General features: G+C 44.9%; 1 pseudogene; it reads left to right on the top strand.

Annotated features, from left to right (window-relative positions):
• Positions 1 to 9,795: 9,795 nt before the first annotated feature.
• LOC103732384 lies at positions 9,796 to 11,935 on the top strand (annotated as a pseudogene).
• Positions 11,936 to 18,472: the final 6,537 nt, after the last annotated feature.

Here is an 18,472-nt window from a genome sequence, read left to right as displayed (position 1 = left end):
GGACTAGATTCATTAAAAGATGCATAAAACTGTACTTAAAAGTACAGATGTTGCTGGAAGATATTAAGAAAAAAATGTAGTAAATGGAGAGATGTCATCATTGACTGCAGAAGTTAAATTGTTAAGATGTCAGTTCCAATCAAACCTGATTTATAGGTACAGTTCTCTCCTATCCCAATTAAAATCCCAGTAGACTTTTCATTTTCATAGAGATTGGTAAGCTGAAGCCAAAATGCATACTGGATGCAAATCACATAGAGCAGTCTTGAAGAAAGATGTAGTTGGAGGACTTTTTTATAGTTTCAGTTTGTAGCATGCTGTCAACTGAATTTTGTCAAAGGCATAGAAATTAAGTGGTTAAGGGAAAGTTTTTCAGTAAATGGTACTGGAATTAAATAAGCATATGAACTACTTTCTCCTATACCTCACCTCACACATAAAAATTAATTTAATATAGATCCTACATGTATAATTAAATATAAAAATGATCATATTCTTAGAGGAGAACTTAAAAGAATATCTTTGTGATCTTTGGGGAGCAAAGATTTTTTTAAGACACAGAAAGCACTAACCATAAAAGAAAAAGAAACTGATGAATTTCATCTAATTAAGAAAACTTACGCTTGTCAAAAGATAATGCCAAGAGAATCAAATAGCAGTCTACAGACTAGGAGAAAATTTGGAATACATATAATTGACAAAGTACTTTGTTATTGCTAAAATATTAATAAATCCTACAAATCAAAAGACAACCAATCCAACACAGATGCAGTCAAAGGATTTGAATAAATGCCTGCATTAATTATTTTTCTGTTGCTGTGATAAAACACCGTGACCAACACAACTTATAGAAGGACGAGTTTATTTGGCTTATGGTTCCAGAGGGATAAGAGTTCATCATGGAGGGGAGGCATGGGGCAGAGGCAGGTGCAACAGAATGTTGAGTGCTAACATCTTCAACCACTCATGGGAAGCAGAGAGAAACTGGAAGTGGGGCAAAGCTTTGGACCCCCGAAGCTCACCCCCAGTGACAGGCTTCCTCCTGTAAGGCTGCATTGCCTAGGGGTTTCATGACCTGCCTAAAACAGGACCACCAACTGACCAAGTCTTCAAATATTTGAGCCTATGGGGGACAGTTTCATTCAAACCACTAATGCTCAACACACAAAGATGTCTAAAGGCACATCTGTAACCTTAGTGCTGTGAGGGTGGGGACGGGAAGATTCCTGGTTCTTGCTGGCTGCTAGCTTAGCTCCAGTGAGAGACCCTGTCTCAAGGGAATAAAGCCACAATTGGGAGAGCTGGATACTGGATGTCTTCCTCTGGCCTCTGAGCACATGAGCATGTACATGTACACCTGCACACACATGTGCACATACATGGCACACCTTCACCACACACACAGATATACATACAAAAATAATAAAGGTTTTAAAAATTAAAATATCAAATTATATATTTAAGCTTTGTGAATTTTACTTCATGTATGTTGCTCCTAAATAAACAAAGAGCAAACGGGTTGAGGCAACAAAGACTGCTGTAATCAACACTGCAGAGAATCAGAGGAGAGTGACTCAACAGGAAGGATGAGTGACTAAGCCTTTGAGAGTAGGTGGGGAAGGACAGAGCCTGAAGATGACTGGTATTCACAGCAGAAGGATGAGATGTTTGTGGGTGGTTTCTTCTAGGCCAGTCCACACAAGACACATCTAGTAATTCCAACTGCTCACAGTGGCACAGTTATGTGTCTAAGAATCACTGGAGTACACTTCAATAAAAGATCTCTTCGTTGCAGCTAATTTAAATAGACAAAGTATTTAAACATTTTAGGTCAATTAAATAACAGGGACTTGCTGCAGCCATATTTAACATTTTTCAAGTTATGAGCTTATTATGAAAGTATTGGTTTTAGTGGTACAGGCCTGTAACCCCAGCTACTCAGGATGGTAAGGCAGGAAGATTGCAAGCTCAAGCCCTGTCTGGGACACAGATTGAGTTCAAGGCCAGTTTGAGCAGTTTGGTGAGACTATGTCTCAAAGCAAAAAGTAAAATGAACAGGGATGTAGCTCAGTGGCAGAATATATAGTCTAGCATGCATGAGGCCCTGGGTTCAATGCCCAGAACTGGATAATATCTTTCTGCTTGGTTGTACAATACTCAGACCAGAGTAATGGGAAATGGTTGGGCAAACTGGGAATTACCTGAAAAGCTTTATAAAGGCTGTTATGGCTTGAATCTGCAATGTCCAATACAGGTGCACATTTTGAATGCTCAGCCTGAAGTTTACAAAGTTATTCTGAATGCCTTGGAGCCTTTAGGAGGTGGGATCTCGCTGGCAGAGATGGTCACTAAGGGTGGGCCTTTCATGCTGCACCCTCCTCTGGTTCTGGCCTGCCTCACAGGCCAGTGGTGAACGTCCACTGTAGTTTACTGGAGCCTCGAACAGAGCTGCATCACCGGGACCTCTTACCAGCCCTACACGGAAACCTCTTTGGTACTGTAAACCACAACAAACCCTCCTTATGTGGCTTTTAGCAGGTACTTTGGTCACAGCAACACAAAAGTAACTACAGAGGCAGATGAAATTTAAGTTGTCAGTAGATCAAAAATGTACTAAACATACACCTTGAGTTCTAGTTCTCTAAATTTGAGATTTGACTTTCATCTTTAAGCATTCTTCTGCTTCTAACATCACTGTAAATAACATCAGGACTCACAACTTATTCTAAGCATATCTTGATGCAGAAGGCCCTTTATAATCTGGTCCAAGCCCCCTTATCATTCAAATCCTGCTTGTTCACAAAGTTGCCAACCAGCCTTCCTTGCATCCCACCCCTCTCACTGAAAAGTAGTCTCTATCTAGAGTGGGTTAGCTACCTCCTCTGCCCATCAAATCTCTCTTACCTAACAAGGCCCATCAAGGAAGGTGTCTTCACCATAATGACCACTCTGTGCTTCCACTGTATGGGGATTTCTATAATTTATTTGGAAGTACTATCTTTCAGTTACCCTTTATCATACCTGTGTTTCCCCACAGCAAGACTGTAAAAAGAGTAATTAATATATGCTCTGCCTTCCAATTACCCACAGTATCTAGATGTGTTATTTTTACCTTAAAAAAATATTTATTTTGGGGTTGGAGTGCCACGGTTCAGCTGTTAAGAGCACTGGTTGCTCTTGCAGAGGACCAGGGTTGGATTCCTAGCACCCACATGGCAGCTAACAACCTCCTTAACTCCATTTCCAGGGGAATTAGATACTCTCTTCTGACTTCCCCAGGCATCGCAGGACATTTATGCATATGCGGGCAATACGCTTATGCACATAAAATTAAAATAATAAGTAAAATATTTTAAAAAAATATTTATTTTAGCCGGGCGTAGTGGTGAACACCTTTAATCCCAGCACTCAGGAGGCAAAAGCAGGCAGATCTCTGTGAGTTCAAGGCCAGCCTGGTCTACATAATGAGTTTCAGGTCAGCTGGGGCTACAGTGAGACCCTGTCTCAAAAATACCAAAGAATTATTTTATTTTATTTTTAATTATGTATATGCATGTGTGTCTCTGTGTGGGTATGTGCACAAGTACAGATGCCCATAGAGGCCAGAAGAGGATGTCTGATTCCCTGGAGTTGGAGTGACAAGTAGTTGTGAGTGCCTGACATGCGTGTTGGGAGCTGAACTCAGGTCCTGTGGAAGAGCAGCAGGCGCACTTAACTGCTGAGCCACGTCTCCAGGCCCAGCTGTGCAGCCTTTAACCGCTCTTCAATAAATGCCAGATAATTTACTCACATCCTTGAGATCGAATCTCACTATGTGTCCCAGGCTGACTTTGAACTTGTAATTCTCCTCTCTGTCTCCAAAGTGCTGGGGTTACAAACATGACCCAGAGTTTGGAATCGTACCTTTTTAGAGGAAAAACAGAGTGAACGAGGTTTAAATATGTATAAATGCAATTCCTGGAGGAAAGCACGTTTACTGGAAGGAGCTGGTCTTAGATGTGGCTATCTTGGTTGTGCCATGATGTTGATGGATTGGAGCACACTATTGCAGGTGACTACATCACAGACCGAAAAGCATAATGTTTTGGCATCTAGTATGCTTTGCTAAATTAAAGTTTAAAAGGGAAAAGCATGAATGAACGAGACAGTTACTTGAAGGCCAGTCTATTAAAATGACTCCATGTAAGTTCCAAGACAGGCTTGAAGCTGCTTTGGATATCAGTCAATCATGGAACCAAAATAGCCCTTGAGTGTGCCTCTTGGCTTGCTTGTGAGCTCACTAAGAACAATGGAGACCTGCCCAGGAAGAATTAGTATCTAACTGCGCAGAAAATTTGAAGCTCTTTGAAAATTCTAGGGCTGGTGAGATGGCTCACTGGGTAAACTTGATTAGGTCCCTGGAACCCATGTGAAGGTGGGAGGGAAGAGATACATCTGTCTTCCATGGGTCATATGCTCATCCGTGATCTCCTGACCCCCCCCCCATCTCACAATTTAAATGGTAATCTGGTCAGAGCATCAGTCAGGACTGTGGAGGTGGCGGTTTCTGTGAGGCATTCTGATGATGTCATTTATTTGTTTAACATTTTAAAGACTTTCCTGGGTCTTTAGTATAACATTCAAGGGGCTGGAGAGACGGCTCAGTGGTTAAGAGCACTGGCTGCTCTTGCAGAGGACCTGGGCTTGATTCCCAGCACCCACATGGTAGCTAACAACCATCTGTAACTCAAGTTTCAGGGGATCTGACATTCTTTTCTGACCTTTGTGGGCATTGCACGACATGGGTGCACCTACTTACATGCAGGCAATACACACATGAAAATAGAGAAAATATTTAAAAATTACAACATTCAAAATCCTTTGCATTGCCCAAAGCCCTCATGACACATCTCTATGTCTGTAGCCTCTTCCAACAGTTTCCCTCTTTCCATGATCCCCTTGGTCTTTGGTTGCGTTCTATCCACCTCTCCCTGCCTCCCAGCCTTAGTCTGTGATTTCTTCCCTTTACCTGGAGCACTCTACTGCTATTGGCTCTATAACTTGCATACATTCATATCTCTTTCTTAGGAAGCCATGGGGGAAGCACTCTGTACTTCAGAAGCAAACAGAAATCAGAATAGATTAAGTGCACATATCATTTTTCCTTGAGTGTCTGTCTTCCACCCTAGATTTTGCTAGGGTGAATATTCTGTCCTCTGACCTCCCATTTCCAGTACACACATGAGGAGTCCTCATGTGTCTTTCTCCATCCCTTCTCAGATAGTCATTTGTGAGTACAGACGTCTTCAGAAAAAAACAGGGCATGTGGGATTTGCCCTCTGAGCGCTTCCCTTTCTTAAAGATTTACTTGCTTATTTTTTATTTATGAGTTTGTGTGCACCTTGTGTGTGTAGGAACCTGCAGAGGTCAGAAGAGGGCATTGGATCCCCTGGAACTAGAGTTATAGGTGGTTGTTAGCCAGGTCCTATGTAAGAGCAGTATACACTCTTAACTGCTGAATCATCTTTCCAGCCCCCACTTCTCTTTTTGATGTAAGTTTTCTGGCAGAAACAGCATCCTGGACTGCTATGTACCCTGGGAAAGAGGGGTATCCCCAGTGAGAGGAAGAAAGGAACAACTACACTTGTCTGGTTGGGCCCGGAGCCTGGAGAGGAAAAGCCAATCAGATTTATTGATAATGCTGCTGAAAGTTTGCTCCCGTGTTTGCTGTTTTATTCCTCATTTAGCACAAAGCTCAAAGGGGGAAGAAAACCATGTAAACAGTCCTGCTAAACTATCAGCTTGCCTCATTATCACATCCAGGATAAACCCTAGTCCAGGTCCTGCAAACTGCAAAAGTTCTATAAATGTTTATAGAACGTATGAATTATTTACTCTCTCTAGCTTCTTTCCTCAAATATAAAGTGGTGCAAAGGCCTACAAATCTGGCAATGTTTTACAGGTTTCCAAGACACTGTGTTAAAGTGCTCAGTACAGTGCCTGGCAGGGGGCTAAGTGACTAAATCCATGGTAGCTATTATCTGTCTGCACCAACTGAGAATTCCTGTTTAGAGCTATTGGCTTCAATACAGTGTCAGAATAATAGTCACAAGCTAATCACATCTACCTGATTATTCTTGAATCTTTCTTAAAAATAATATGGGCTGGGTGTGGTGGCTCACACCTTTAATCATAGCACTCTGGGAGACACAGGTGGATCTCTGTGGGTTCAAGGCCAGTCTGCTCTACATACAGAGTTCCAGGCCAGCCAACAATACATAGACCATATCTATAATAATAATAATAACAATAATAATAATGTAACAATGTAAGGTTTTTAGCCTATATCTATATATACAGATGAAAAAGATGACCTACAATATAAAATATGAATAATCTAGACAACATACACATATAGACATATAAAATTATCTAGAATGTATAAAATGTCTGATTTCAGCTCTTCTTTTGTTTTTCTCCAGTCTTTCCAAATGAAATTATTGGAAAAGCACTTTCAAAAGCAAAAAAGGATATATTTTCTGGACTTGGTTTGAATCCATTTCCTGTGTAATTTTGTGTAAACTACACAGCCATGGCTCCCACACCGGCCCCTCCCACACTGGGTATTCCCAGGACCAAGTCTGATGTGTGGCTGAATCCTGCTGTCGCTCTCTCAGCTTACCCCTTTTCAGAACACAGTCCCCAACTTCAGGTCTTCAGCACTGGTTGCTATTGTTACCAGTGAATGCCACCAGATAATGTTAGTGCCCCAGGGTATAGACTAGCAAAGAGAAGACCATGCCTTATCATGGAGGGCCAGTGGGGTGGGAGAAGTCTTTTTACAACTAGATATGTGTTAGAAATTTCACTGGAACAAATGTAAAGTATCTCCCATTGTGTGTGTGTGTGTGTGTGTGTGTGTGTGTGTGTTGTATGCATGTGTGTGAGGGGAGCACTCACCTGTGTAGATATGGGTGGAGGACAGAAGTCACTATCATGGGTGTCTTCCTCCATTGCTCTCTACCTTGCTTATTTAAAAAATATTTTATTTATTATTATTTCTGTATGAGAGTATAGCCTGCACGTGTATAAGTAGATCTGTGTCTGTCAGAAGAAGGTGCCAGGAACTAGAGTTATGGATGATTATTAGCCACCACAAGGGTGCTGGGTATCAAATCCGGGTCATCTGTAAGAGCAGCCAGTGTTCTTAACTACTGAGCCATCTCTCCAGCCTCCCACCTTACTTTTTTGAGGCAGGGTCTCTCGGTGAACCTGGAGCTCTTCCTCTCAGCTGGGTTGGACAGTCAGTCTGCTCTGGAGAACCATGTCTCCATTTTCCCAGCCCATGTCTCCCATTTCTTTTTTGAATGTAATCCTTTTTATTTATTGTGAGAATTTCATACACACTTACTTGTATGTTGTATTTGGATCACAGATCATATTCACTTCCCTCCCCCCTCCAGCTCCTCCAAGATTCCCCCACATCTCCCTCCCAACTTCATGTCCTCTTCTTTCAGAGCCCACTGAGTCAAGTTCGTGCTGCCCATATGCACATAGGCATGGGGCCATCCACTGGAGCATGGTCTACCTACCAGGGGCATTACCCCTAAAGAAAACTGAGTTTCTCCTCTAGCAGCCATGGTCTGTCCATAGTTACCATTTCTTAAGTGACATATTGGTACCTTTGAGTAAAGGTAGAAAGATCAGCCAGCTGCCAGTTAGCATGAAGGAGAATGTAAAAATGTTACATCTCTAATCAGAAAGCAGAGAGAGAGAGAGAGAGAGAGAGAGAGAGAGAGAGAGAGAGAGATATGCTAGCTTTCCATGGATCTGGTGAGGACGAGAGGATGTAGAGAAGCCTTGAGAAGTTGATGTCCAGAGAAGGTGGCCCCTCCTCTACAAGAAGAGAATTATGGGTATTTGTGTCCTTGGAGTGGATGCTCAGTTTGATGGAGATAAGAGTAAATCTGCCATGGGTGGAAATTGTGCATCAATGAGGAGAAATAGGCCAGCATTAAATGACAGTTAGGACTCACTGATGCTTGGGTCTCTATAAGAGCCCCCAGGGCTAAACCACAGCCCTTGGCCTGATAGTCATGTCTACCTCTCCAAATATACCACATACTACTCACATACATAAAGACACACACAGAGACACAGACATCATTCACATCCCACATATCACATACACACACACCATGCAGATACCCTGCACACCTATCACACACACAGAGATACACCCAACATATATACAACCCCCTGTTGGGAAACCCTGCTGTTAGGGTTGTAGTCCTCCATGTCTGGATAGCTCTAAGGGGCTTAGCGCCAAATGGAAGGACTCCCCTTCTCAGAAGGGGGCCTCCTGCTCTCTTCCTGATTTACCTGGAAAGTGCCACCAAGCACGGATGCCTGACCTTATTTGGAACATGACCTTTGGCATAGTTACCTAGAGTAAAAACTACTCCCAGGTTTTTTCTATATGATAATCAGGCATTGCCTGGTAGTCGGAGGATAGGAGCCCACTGCCACATGTAAATAAAGCATACTATGAGCACCTATTAGCTGAGGCTTTGGCTGCTGCCTCCACACTATATTTTCCCCAGTTCTCCCACTGAATAAACGGAGCTGTTTCACTGAATCTAGAGCTGTCTCACTGAGTCTGGAGCTGTTTGCTTTGTTGAACATGCCTCCCCGGAGGGCTTTCTTCTGTCAGTGCTCACTGGCCATCCTGACCCCGCTCGTCCCTTCTGCTCCCCCTGTCTTTGTGGACCGGTGGCCAATGACCTGCAAGGAGAGGGAGAGACCCCACAACCCCCCACATCACACATTGTTCTAGTTTGTTCTTCATTGCTGTGACAAACTACTCTGACCAATACCAACTTGGGGAGGAAAGGGTTTATTTGTCTTACATCTCCCAGGTTGCAGTTCATCAGGGAGCCCAAGGTAGGAACTCAGGGCAGGAACCTGGAGGCAGGAGCTGGAGCACAGGCCATGGAGGAATGCTGCTTACTGGCTTGCTCCCTTGGCCCCTGCTCAGCCTGCTTTCTTATACCACACAAGCCCACCTTCCCAGGGGTGGCACCACCCACAGTGGGCTAGGCTCTTCCACATCACTCATCAAGAAGATGCTCCTCAGACATGGCCACAGGCCAGTCCAATGGAGGAAATTCCCCAGTTGAGGCTCCCTCAACCCAGGTGTGTCAAGTTGACACTAAAGCTATCCAGCACCCACATACATACACATAGCACACATGCACACACCACACCTCACACCGTACACACATACCATACACCTCTCCACACACATGCTAGATGTGAAATGGGGAGAAAGAGGGTCCCCTAGAGGGTTCTTAGTCTTATTTATAAAAAAAATTAAGAATGGACTCAAAAGGAAGCTTTTACAATTTTATTAGAATCTTAAAGAAAAAATCCTCAGGGCAGGCGAGCTGGTCATCTTGGCAGCTGCCTTGAGGAGGTGAGTGGTGGGAAGAAGGAAAGAAGGCCATGAAGCCATGCAGGTTTAGAGCCTGCATGGAGGCCCAGCCATGTGACTCACAGCCATATTGCTGGGAGAAGGAAGCTTTAGAAAAAAAGTGAAGAAACACAAGATGCTAGGGGCAGCCCAAAGCCTTAAAGAATGTTTAGGAGGTTTCAAGATGGCGGTGGCAGGGTGGTTGACTGAGCGGCAGAGGTGAAGATCCCTCTGGAGAAAGGACACTAGGGCTGCCCGCCGCCAGGCCTCGTCGTCCTGGGAGCCCCACAGTTCCGTTTTTTTTTTTGTTTTTTTTAATGAAGTAAACCATACAGATTGTCACCATGGGATGGTGATCAATGTCATCCACCAAGAGTGGGAAATTTATGAACCCCACAGACCAAGCTGGAGAGGAAGGCCTGAAAAGAGAACTGAAGAAATAAAAAAACAACGCATGATGGTACGAGCTGCAGTTTTGAAGATGAAAGATCCCAAACAGATTATCCAGGACATGGAGAAATTGGATGAAATGGAATTTAACCCATTGCAACAGCCACAGTTAAACGAGAAAGTCCTGAAGGACAAGCGGAAAAAGCTGCGTGAAACCTTTGAACGAATTCTACGACTTTATGAAAAAGAAAATCCGGATATTTACAAAGAGTTGTGAAAGCTGGAAGTGGACTATGAGCAGAAGAGGGCCCAGCTGAGCCAGCACTTAGACGCTGTCAAGAATGCCCAGCATGTGGAAGTGGAGAGCATTCCTTTACTGGATATGCCCCACACTCCCTCCAACAGCCTGATCCAGGACATTCTGCTGCCTGGGGCCCAGCCACCCTCCATCCTTAAGAAGACCTCGGCGTATGGACCTCCAACTCGAGCAGTTTCCTATCCTCCCTGTTCTTGGACAAGGTGTTCCACGATTGCCACCTGGGATTGCCTCCTGGCCGTCCACCTGGGCCCCCACCTCCCCAAGTCCTGCAGATGTATTCCTTTGCTGGATATGCCCCACACTCCCTCCAACAGCCTGATCCAGGACATTCCGCTGCCTGGGGCCCAGCCACCCTCCATCCTTAAGAAGACCTCCGGCGTATGGACCTCCAACTCGAGCAGTTTCCTATCCTCCCTGTTCTTGGACAAGGTGTTCCACGATTGCCACCAGGATTGCCTCCTGGCCCTCCACCTGGGCCCCCACCTCCCCAAGTCCTGCAGATGTATGGCCGTAAAGTGGGCTTTGCTCTAGATCTTCCCCCTCGTAGGTGAGACGAAGACATGTTGTATAGTCCTGAGCTTGCTCAGCTGGGCCATGGCGACGTCTCCAGCACCAGTGAGGATGATGGCTACCCTGAGGACATGGATCAGGATAAGCACGACGACAGCACTGACGACAGTGACACAGACAGGTCCGATGGAGAGAGTGAGGGCGATGAGTTTGTGCACCGTGACGACAGTGAGCGGGACAACCCCAAAGAGAACTCAGGTCTCAGTGTACAATTTGCTGATACGTCTGGAAAATCACGGAAGAAGAAGAAGAACATGAAGGAGCTGACCCCTCTTCTAGCCATGATGCTTCGAATGGCAGGTCAGGAAATCCCCAAGGAGGGATGGGAAGTGGAGGAATTTTCAGAGGACGATGATGAAGATGACTCCAACGATTCTGAAGCGGAAAAGCCATCACAGAAGCAGCACAAGGATGATTCTCACTCTGACAGCGCGACTGCTTCCTCCCAGCAGCAGGTGCCCACAGTCTGCTGCTCCTTCTCAGATACAAGTCCCTCCGGTGCCAGGACCCCCTCCCCTTGGACCACCACCTGCTGCACCCTTATGGCCTCCTGGGCCACCTACAGGCCTTCCTCCTGGGCCCCCTCCAGGGGCACCTCCATTCCTGAGACCACCTGGAATGCCAGGAATTCGTGGACCTTTACCACGACTTTTACCTCCAAGACCACCACCAGGCTGACCTCCTGGCCCCAGGCCAGGTCCACCTCCAGGTCTGCCCCCGGGCCCTCCTCCTCCAGGACCCCCACCAAGGCTGCCTCCCCCTGCTCCTCCAGGTATCCCCCCACCTCATCCTGGCATGATGCGCCCACCCTTGGTGCCTCCTCTTGGACCTGCTCCACCAGGGCTTTTCCCACCAGCTCCCTTGCCAAACCCAGGGGTGTTAAGTGCCCCACCCAACTTGATTCAGCAACCCAAGGCGGATGATACAAGTGCAGCCACCATCGAGAAAAAAACCATAGCAACCATCAGTGCCAAGCCACAGATCACCAACCCCAAGGAGAGATTACCAGATTTGTACCCACTGTGCTGAGGGTTCGTCGGGAGAATAAAGAGGCTACAGCTATTCTCCAGAGAAAGTCAAAGGATGATTTTGCTGTGCCTCTCGCCAAAGCAGCCCCCAAATCTGGTCCTTCTGTTCCTGTCTCAGTACAAACCAAGGACGAGGTCTATGAAGACTTCATGAAAGAGATGGAGGGCCTGCTGTGACAGCTCAGGTCAGAACAGGCACTGTGTTTCAGGGAACAAGAGGCTCCTGTTAAGCTCTGTCAGGGTGGTTCCTAATTTCAGTTCCAGGAATCTCCTGCAGGTTAGCCTTGCTGGGAATTTACTGCACAGGGGGTGTTTCATTCAGAACAGATTGGGTATCGGAGCAGTGCAGCTAACAACTGTTCTCCCCTGATGTTGCCATTTCATCCCATTCCTCCCCCATCCCCATGCTGGGAATTTGTGATGGGCTGTCACTCACTTGTTTTGACTCTCATGTGCTAGGGGCACTGCAATAGAGATTCCTGAAGAAAAAAAAATAGTTTATTTCATCTTGGCTTTTGTGTTTTGAGTTATTTTTAATATTTTCCTGTAAATATTTTGTAATATTTTACTTGTAGTGAAATGGATTACAATATCATTTCCTAATTCAAAGCAGTATGTATGGGAAGAAAATGTAAAATTCTTTGATTAAAGTAATTTCCCACTGACCTAAAAAAACAAAAAACAAAAAAAAACCATGCTTAGTAACAAAGGCATGAAGACAAAAAAGAAATTACGCTTTCCCAAAGAGCTCAGGAAAGTGGACAGACTTACAGAGACCTACATGACTAGCTGGTCTGGAAGTTCTGAGGGGATCTGAACTAGTTCCAGGCAGGAAATTTTACTACCTCATTAACACACCAGGTATTCCGCCCATCTGTTTAGCATAACTTAAGGCGAACCTGCCTTCCTGGGAGTGGTTCTATCACCAGGTAATTGACCAGTGAGACTGGGAAACTAGGTATTCCAACAGATAGACTAGTGATTTTATAGTCTTAGCCAGTTAAACTTATGGGGCTTATTGATACTTTAACAGATGTAGTACCAGGTAATGGAAAACAGAGATCACATGTTAGAATTTTATTTAGATCATGAGGTGTGGCTGGAGTAGAATTATCTGAAACTGAAACCCATTTCACTTCTAGCTTAAATACCAATAGGATCTGGAAGATCAGCAGAGACTGAAAAAGCCTTTGGAGTAACAACTAGTGTTCACATGGTAGAGGCCAGCTGTCTAGTCCATTTCCTGTTGCTGTAACAAAATACCTGAGTCTAGGTTACAAGGACCCTGACCTCATATGTAGATTAGGGTCTTTCTTTCTGAACTGGGTAGTTCTGGTAAAAGGCCTCCCCTCACACTTGCAAACATCCCATCATGTCACAGCACAGCACAAAGCTTTCCATAGATGTCACCATCTAATCCTGGGTTTTCCACCCTCCCAAACTGTGAGCTAAATAAAACTTGGTTTTCCTTCAGAAATTTCAGTCACAGGTAGTCTGTCATAGCATCATGGAAACCTCTGAGAGTCAAGAGACCAGCAGCCAAGTCAGGTGAAGGAGAAGCGGAGTTTATTTATGCCAGTGGGCTGACATCTGGATTATTCCAAAACCGTGCCAGTCCCAAACTTAAGTTTGTAGGGCAACTTATAGTAAGCAAGCAAGTAAGGCATTCCAGAAGTGTCTAGGTGGTAGTTAAGCAAGTGGTTACACATAAGCACATGGTTACAAAATATCACAAGAATGTAGCAGTTTGGCAAACAAAGATTTCAATGGTGGATAGACCCTTAATAACAGGAGTACAAAGGCAGCTTCCTGTTTACCTTCCTCATTCTTTTCTTATTTTTTTCTGTCATATCCTGGGGGCATTCCAGAGTTCAAGGTTCTTAGCAACCATTTTATTATTACCAAATTTCCATTTACCATCACAATACCAACAGAAAAATGTACTAAGACACCAATGATACATGTTCAGAATATTCTGAGCTAGAGGTCTTTGTACCTTTTTAATTCTGTGTTTATATCTGCAGGGAGCATGTCAGGTACTTAACAATATCTAGGTACAGTTAGGTTTTTAGCCAATATATTTTTGTATGATAATGATTATGTTGATGATAGTGATAATTCCATGTAAGAAATATCACAGGACACTATGCAGGGCTGAAAAATACTTCCTGGTAACAGTAAGTAACTATTATCATATAAGATTGATATTGACTTAATAGCACTACATTTTGGCAAAGAAAACATTTCTAGTCAATTTGAGTTACTGTAATACAACACCACAGGCTGAGTGGTTTATACAACAGAAATTTATTTCTCATAGTTCTGGGGGCTGAAGTCTGAGATCAGGGTCTCAGTAGAGCTGTGTTCTAATGACTGGGATTTTGGACAAGTATCTTCCTGTACTTTTGGGAGACAAGGAGAAAGTGTGAGAGGGCTGGGTGTCTTTTAAAAGGGCATGAATCCAAATGTTGTCGACTTGACTAGGGCTTTGTGCAGGCCTATTAGGGAAAGCTATTTCTCTGACTAGGGCGGCACAAACCAAAAAGTTAACCCAGTACCACAAATCACCAGGCCAAGGGACCCCCCAGGAAGACAGGAAGACAGGACCACCCCCCAAGGAAGGCAGGATCACTATCTCCCCACCCTTCCTCCAGCCCCATCAAGGCATGCAGTCTATAGAAGTCAATAAAGTATTTTGATGTTTACAACTCTGCAGTCAAAGCCAAGCCTAGCCATGCTGCCTTCTATCCCGGCTCTGCTGGGAGGGAGCCTGGTCAGGAGGGGGACCTGGAGTAGCTTTATCATCCCTCTGCACCTCTGTTTTCTCACCAGCAAAATGAGTGAGTGGAGGCTCGGCTTCCAGATTTTCAGGCAGCTTTGACATTCTGTAGTTAAAATGCACCTGAGCCAAAGAGGGCCTGAAAGCCCTCGCCCTACCTGCTGCCCGCCCTGCACATCTTTTCAGCCACATCTTTTCACCCGAGACCTTTGTAATAGTCTTAATTAAAGCAGTGAAAGGCCGATGGGGGGGGCGGGGCGGTTAATTTCCTTCCTTGTAGATAACCCTAACAACTGAGGTTGATTTACATACTCAGGGAGGTGACCCGCGCCTGCAGAGCTAATGGGCTGCTTGATGGCCCATACCTGATAACCAACCACCTGGCTGGCTGGGGGTGGCAGCAGCTGCTGAGGGAGGAACCCAGCTGAAGGGAGAGGGTGGCGCTCACAAAGGTCAGCTGGCTGGAGTCCGAAAACCAGAATGAGAGACTGCGCAGGCTCAGCAGTTGCCCCCCCCCCCCCCCCCCCCGTGGCTCTGCTGCCAAAATAAATCAGACCCTCCTTTTGGTCATCATAGAAAATCAGGTAGGCAAAGAGCTTTGAGAGTGTGGAAGGGAAGGAGAAGCCTCTAGCTGTAGAGAGAACAAAGATGGAGTGGGGATCTGAGGACCTGGATAGGAGGCATCAAGTCGCTTGGCAGAGGCTAGACTTCAGTGTGTCTCCTTTAAAGCACAAGGGAACAGCATTTCCTTGCTTGGGTTATCCCTTCATCCACCAGTGACGGCACCTGCTGTTAGATTTAGAACAGAAAAAGGAAGAGACAAGAACCAGGGCTGGAGAGATGGCTCAGTGGTTAAGAGCACTGACTGCTCTTGCAAAGGACCCTGGTTCCATTCCCAGCACCCACATGGCGGTTACCGACCTTAACTCCAGTTCCAGGGGAATCCGAAGCAGTCTTCTGACCTCCGTGGCATTGCACGACACGGGTGCACTCACATACATGCAGGTAATACACTCATACACACAAAATAAAAATAATAAAATATTTTTAAAAAGAACCAGAGGCAGACCTGCAACAGGGAAGGAATAGGTTCCTTTATTCAGGAGAAGACAGCAGAAGTCCTCTGCCGTTTGTGGAAACAGGCATCGCAAAGAAAGGCAGCACAGTCTGGACTTAAATAGCTCTGTTGAATGAAGCTGCAGGAATTTGCTCAGTGCAGTGCCCTTGGGGTAACTGAGTATCTTCTTCCTAAGATTATTTTCTCAGGAAGAACAGGTAAGTTATGGCATTAAAGGAGTCAGGTTGACTCTGTAAACAGTCTGTCAGCCTGGTAAGTGACCAGTTCATAAGGCTGGAGCAAAGGCCAAGCTGCCAAATTGGACCTTTTGGCCACCTTGAGGAATTTATGTCTTTATGGCTTCCTTTAAGGACGCTTATGGCTCTCCTGCAATTTACACATTCTATCACCTGCCATAGCTACTCACCCACAACCCTTCCAGCTGAAGAAGGGAATCGAAGAGAGAAGCCAGGAATAGCCAAGATTGTCTGGTGTTTGTTTATTTTGCTTAGAAGCTAAAGTTTGCACAGTTCTTCACTATCCAATCTCTCTAGCTCAGTGATAAGAAAAATAAAATAATGAGGGCCAATGAGATGACTCAGTGGGTAAAAGTATTTGCCATACAAGCCTGACCACCTAAGTTCCATCCCTGGATTCCACGGTGGAAGGGGAAAACTGACTCCTGAAAGTTGTCCTCTGATCCCCACACATATGGACATATTTCTCTCTCTCTCTCTCTCTCTCTCTCTCTCTCTCTCTCTCTCATTAAGTATAAATAAGTTTAAAATATGTGAATAGCCATTTTGCACATCTCAGAATTCAGGAAGCATCAGCAAAATAACAACAAAAAGCATCCTTTGGTCAGTTCTCTAAATTCTCCTTCAGCCAGCTTGCAAAACCGAGCACCACCGCATTCCTTCCTGTTTGGGGTCAGTGTTTAATGCAGTTGCTTTCTCAAAGGGTGGGCTTCCTAACCGTTAATAGATAATCATGCCTTTCCCAGAACAGGAGTAGCTTTTCATCCCAAATAGTCACTGAAATTCAGGGAAATGCAGATTATATTTTAAGACTTTGAAAATGGAGGAGGACCGATTGAAGGACCTTCTTTACCATCATAAAACACTAATAAAAATGCACAGTCATTGCCCAAAGGCACAGTGGAAGAATTTTATGGTCTGCTTTTCTGTTCACTGTGTGGTTTTGAATAAAAAGGTGCTGGAGGAATAACCCCTTGCTGTCTGTCCTAGAGCCTCTCAGTCCTCAACTGTGGATTGAGGTGAGATGTCCACCGTGAGGGTCCAAGCTGTTGGTAACTTATTTCTAAGTGATACCAGGGAAATTGGGGTCCTCTCCCCTCTTCTTAGTCTCATTAATAAAATAAGTTAAGAATGAACCCAAATGAAAGCTTGAGGAGAATTTTATTAGAGTTTTAAAGAAAAACCCCAGGATAGGCAATCTCAGCAGCTGTTGGAAGGGGAAAAATGAAGAAAAGGGAAGATAACCATGTTTTCTATCTAAACCAGCATGGAGGTCAGCCGTGTGGGGAGAGGGCAGCCACAGGGCAGGGACTGGAGTTTTACAGGAAGAATAGCAAAGTCCACAGAGTTAGGAAAAGCATGCTTAGAACAGAGATAGAAGAAAAGTTACACTTTCCTGAGTAATTCAGCAAACTGGGCAGACTTGCTAAGCTTGCAGGGCTTTGGCCCTGTAAACTACTGAGCTTAGAGGTAGAAATTTTGAGAAATAAAAGTACATTATCTCATTAAAGAGATAACAGTTCCGCCTATCTCTTTAGCATGGCTTAAGGTGAACTTGCCTTTCTAGGGTGGTCCCTTAGCCAGGTCATGGACGCTGCACAGCTGCAATATTAGGACAGAGAGCTCATTCTCTCAGCTAGAAGGAGACTGTCTTAGTTTGTTCTTCATTGCTGTGACAAAACACTCTGAACAGTACCAACTTGGAGAGGAAATGGTTTATTTGTCTTACATCTCCCAGGTCGCAGTTCATCAGGGAGCCCAAGGTAGGAACTCAGGGCAGGAACCCGGAGGCAGGAGCTGGAGCACAGGCCATGGAGGAACGCTGCTTACAGGCATGCTCCCTCGGCTCCTGCTCAGCCTGCTTTCTTATGCAACACAGGCCCACCTGCCCAGGGGTGGTACCACCCACAGTGAGCTGGGCCCTCCCACATCACTCATCAAGAAGATGCCCTTCAGACATGGCCACAGGCCAGTCCAATAGAGGCAATTCCCCGATTGAGGCTCCCTCAACCCAGGTGTGTCAAGTTGACACTAAAGCTATCCAGCACAGAGACCATTTTCCTTTACTATGCCTTTATCTCTGCTGAGTCACAAGCACTAAACTTACTTGGCTGTATTATAAACAAACCAGCACTGACCTTTCAATAAGTTGCTGTGATCTACACACAGATGTAACTAATTTCGAGACTGATGAACCCATGACAGTGGCCTTAAACTGGCCAGTTGTTAACATAACCAAAAGGTAAAGGACCAGAAGTAGAGGCTGCTGTTTATTCCTCCTGGCTCAAAGCTAGCAAAACCAGAAAGTAAGCTGACAACAATAAATTCAGTTATTTATCGTCCCTCTTTATCCTAGACACACCCTGAGGTCGAGACCACTCAGACTCACTCCCAAATGACCACAAGGCTGAACCAAATCATATTAAGGCTTGATATTTTCTCCATGGTTGACCGACAGGTAGAGCATGCCTCCATGACCAAGGCCATGTCACCTTGAGAGCAGTTTTGCACCTCTTCAACAAAAACTACAAAAAACAAGGTCCTGGGCACCCAGTTCTTCCTCTTTCTCTGGTGTGCCCACCTTGTTTTCTGAAGTCTCTTTTTTTTTTTTTTTTTTTATG

Source organism: Nannospalax galili, unplaced genomic scaffold (assembly GCF_000622305.1).
Source record: "Nannospalax galili isolate Female #2095 unplaced genomic scaffold, S.galili_v1.0 scaffold915, whole genome shotgun sequence".
NCBI lineage: Eukaryota > Metazoa > Chordata > Mammalia > Rodentia > Spalacidae > Nannospalax > Nannospalax galili.
Note: the sequence above shows the minus strand (reverse complement) of the source record. Positions and strands in the feature narration are given on the sequence as shown.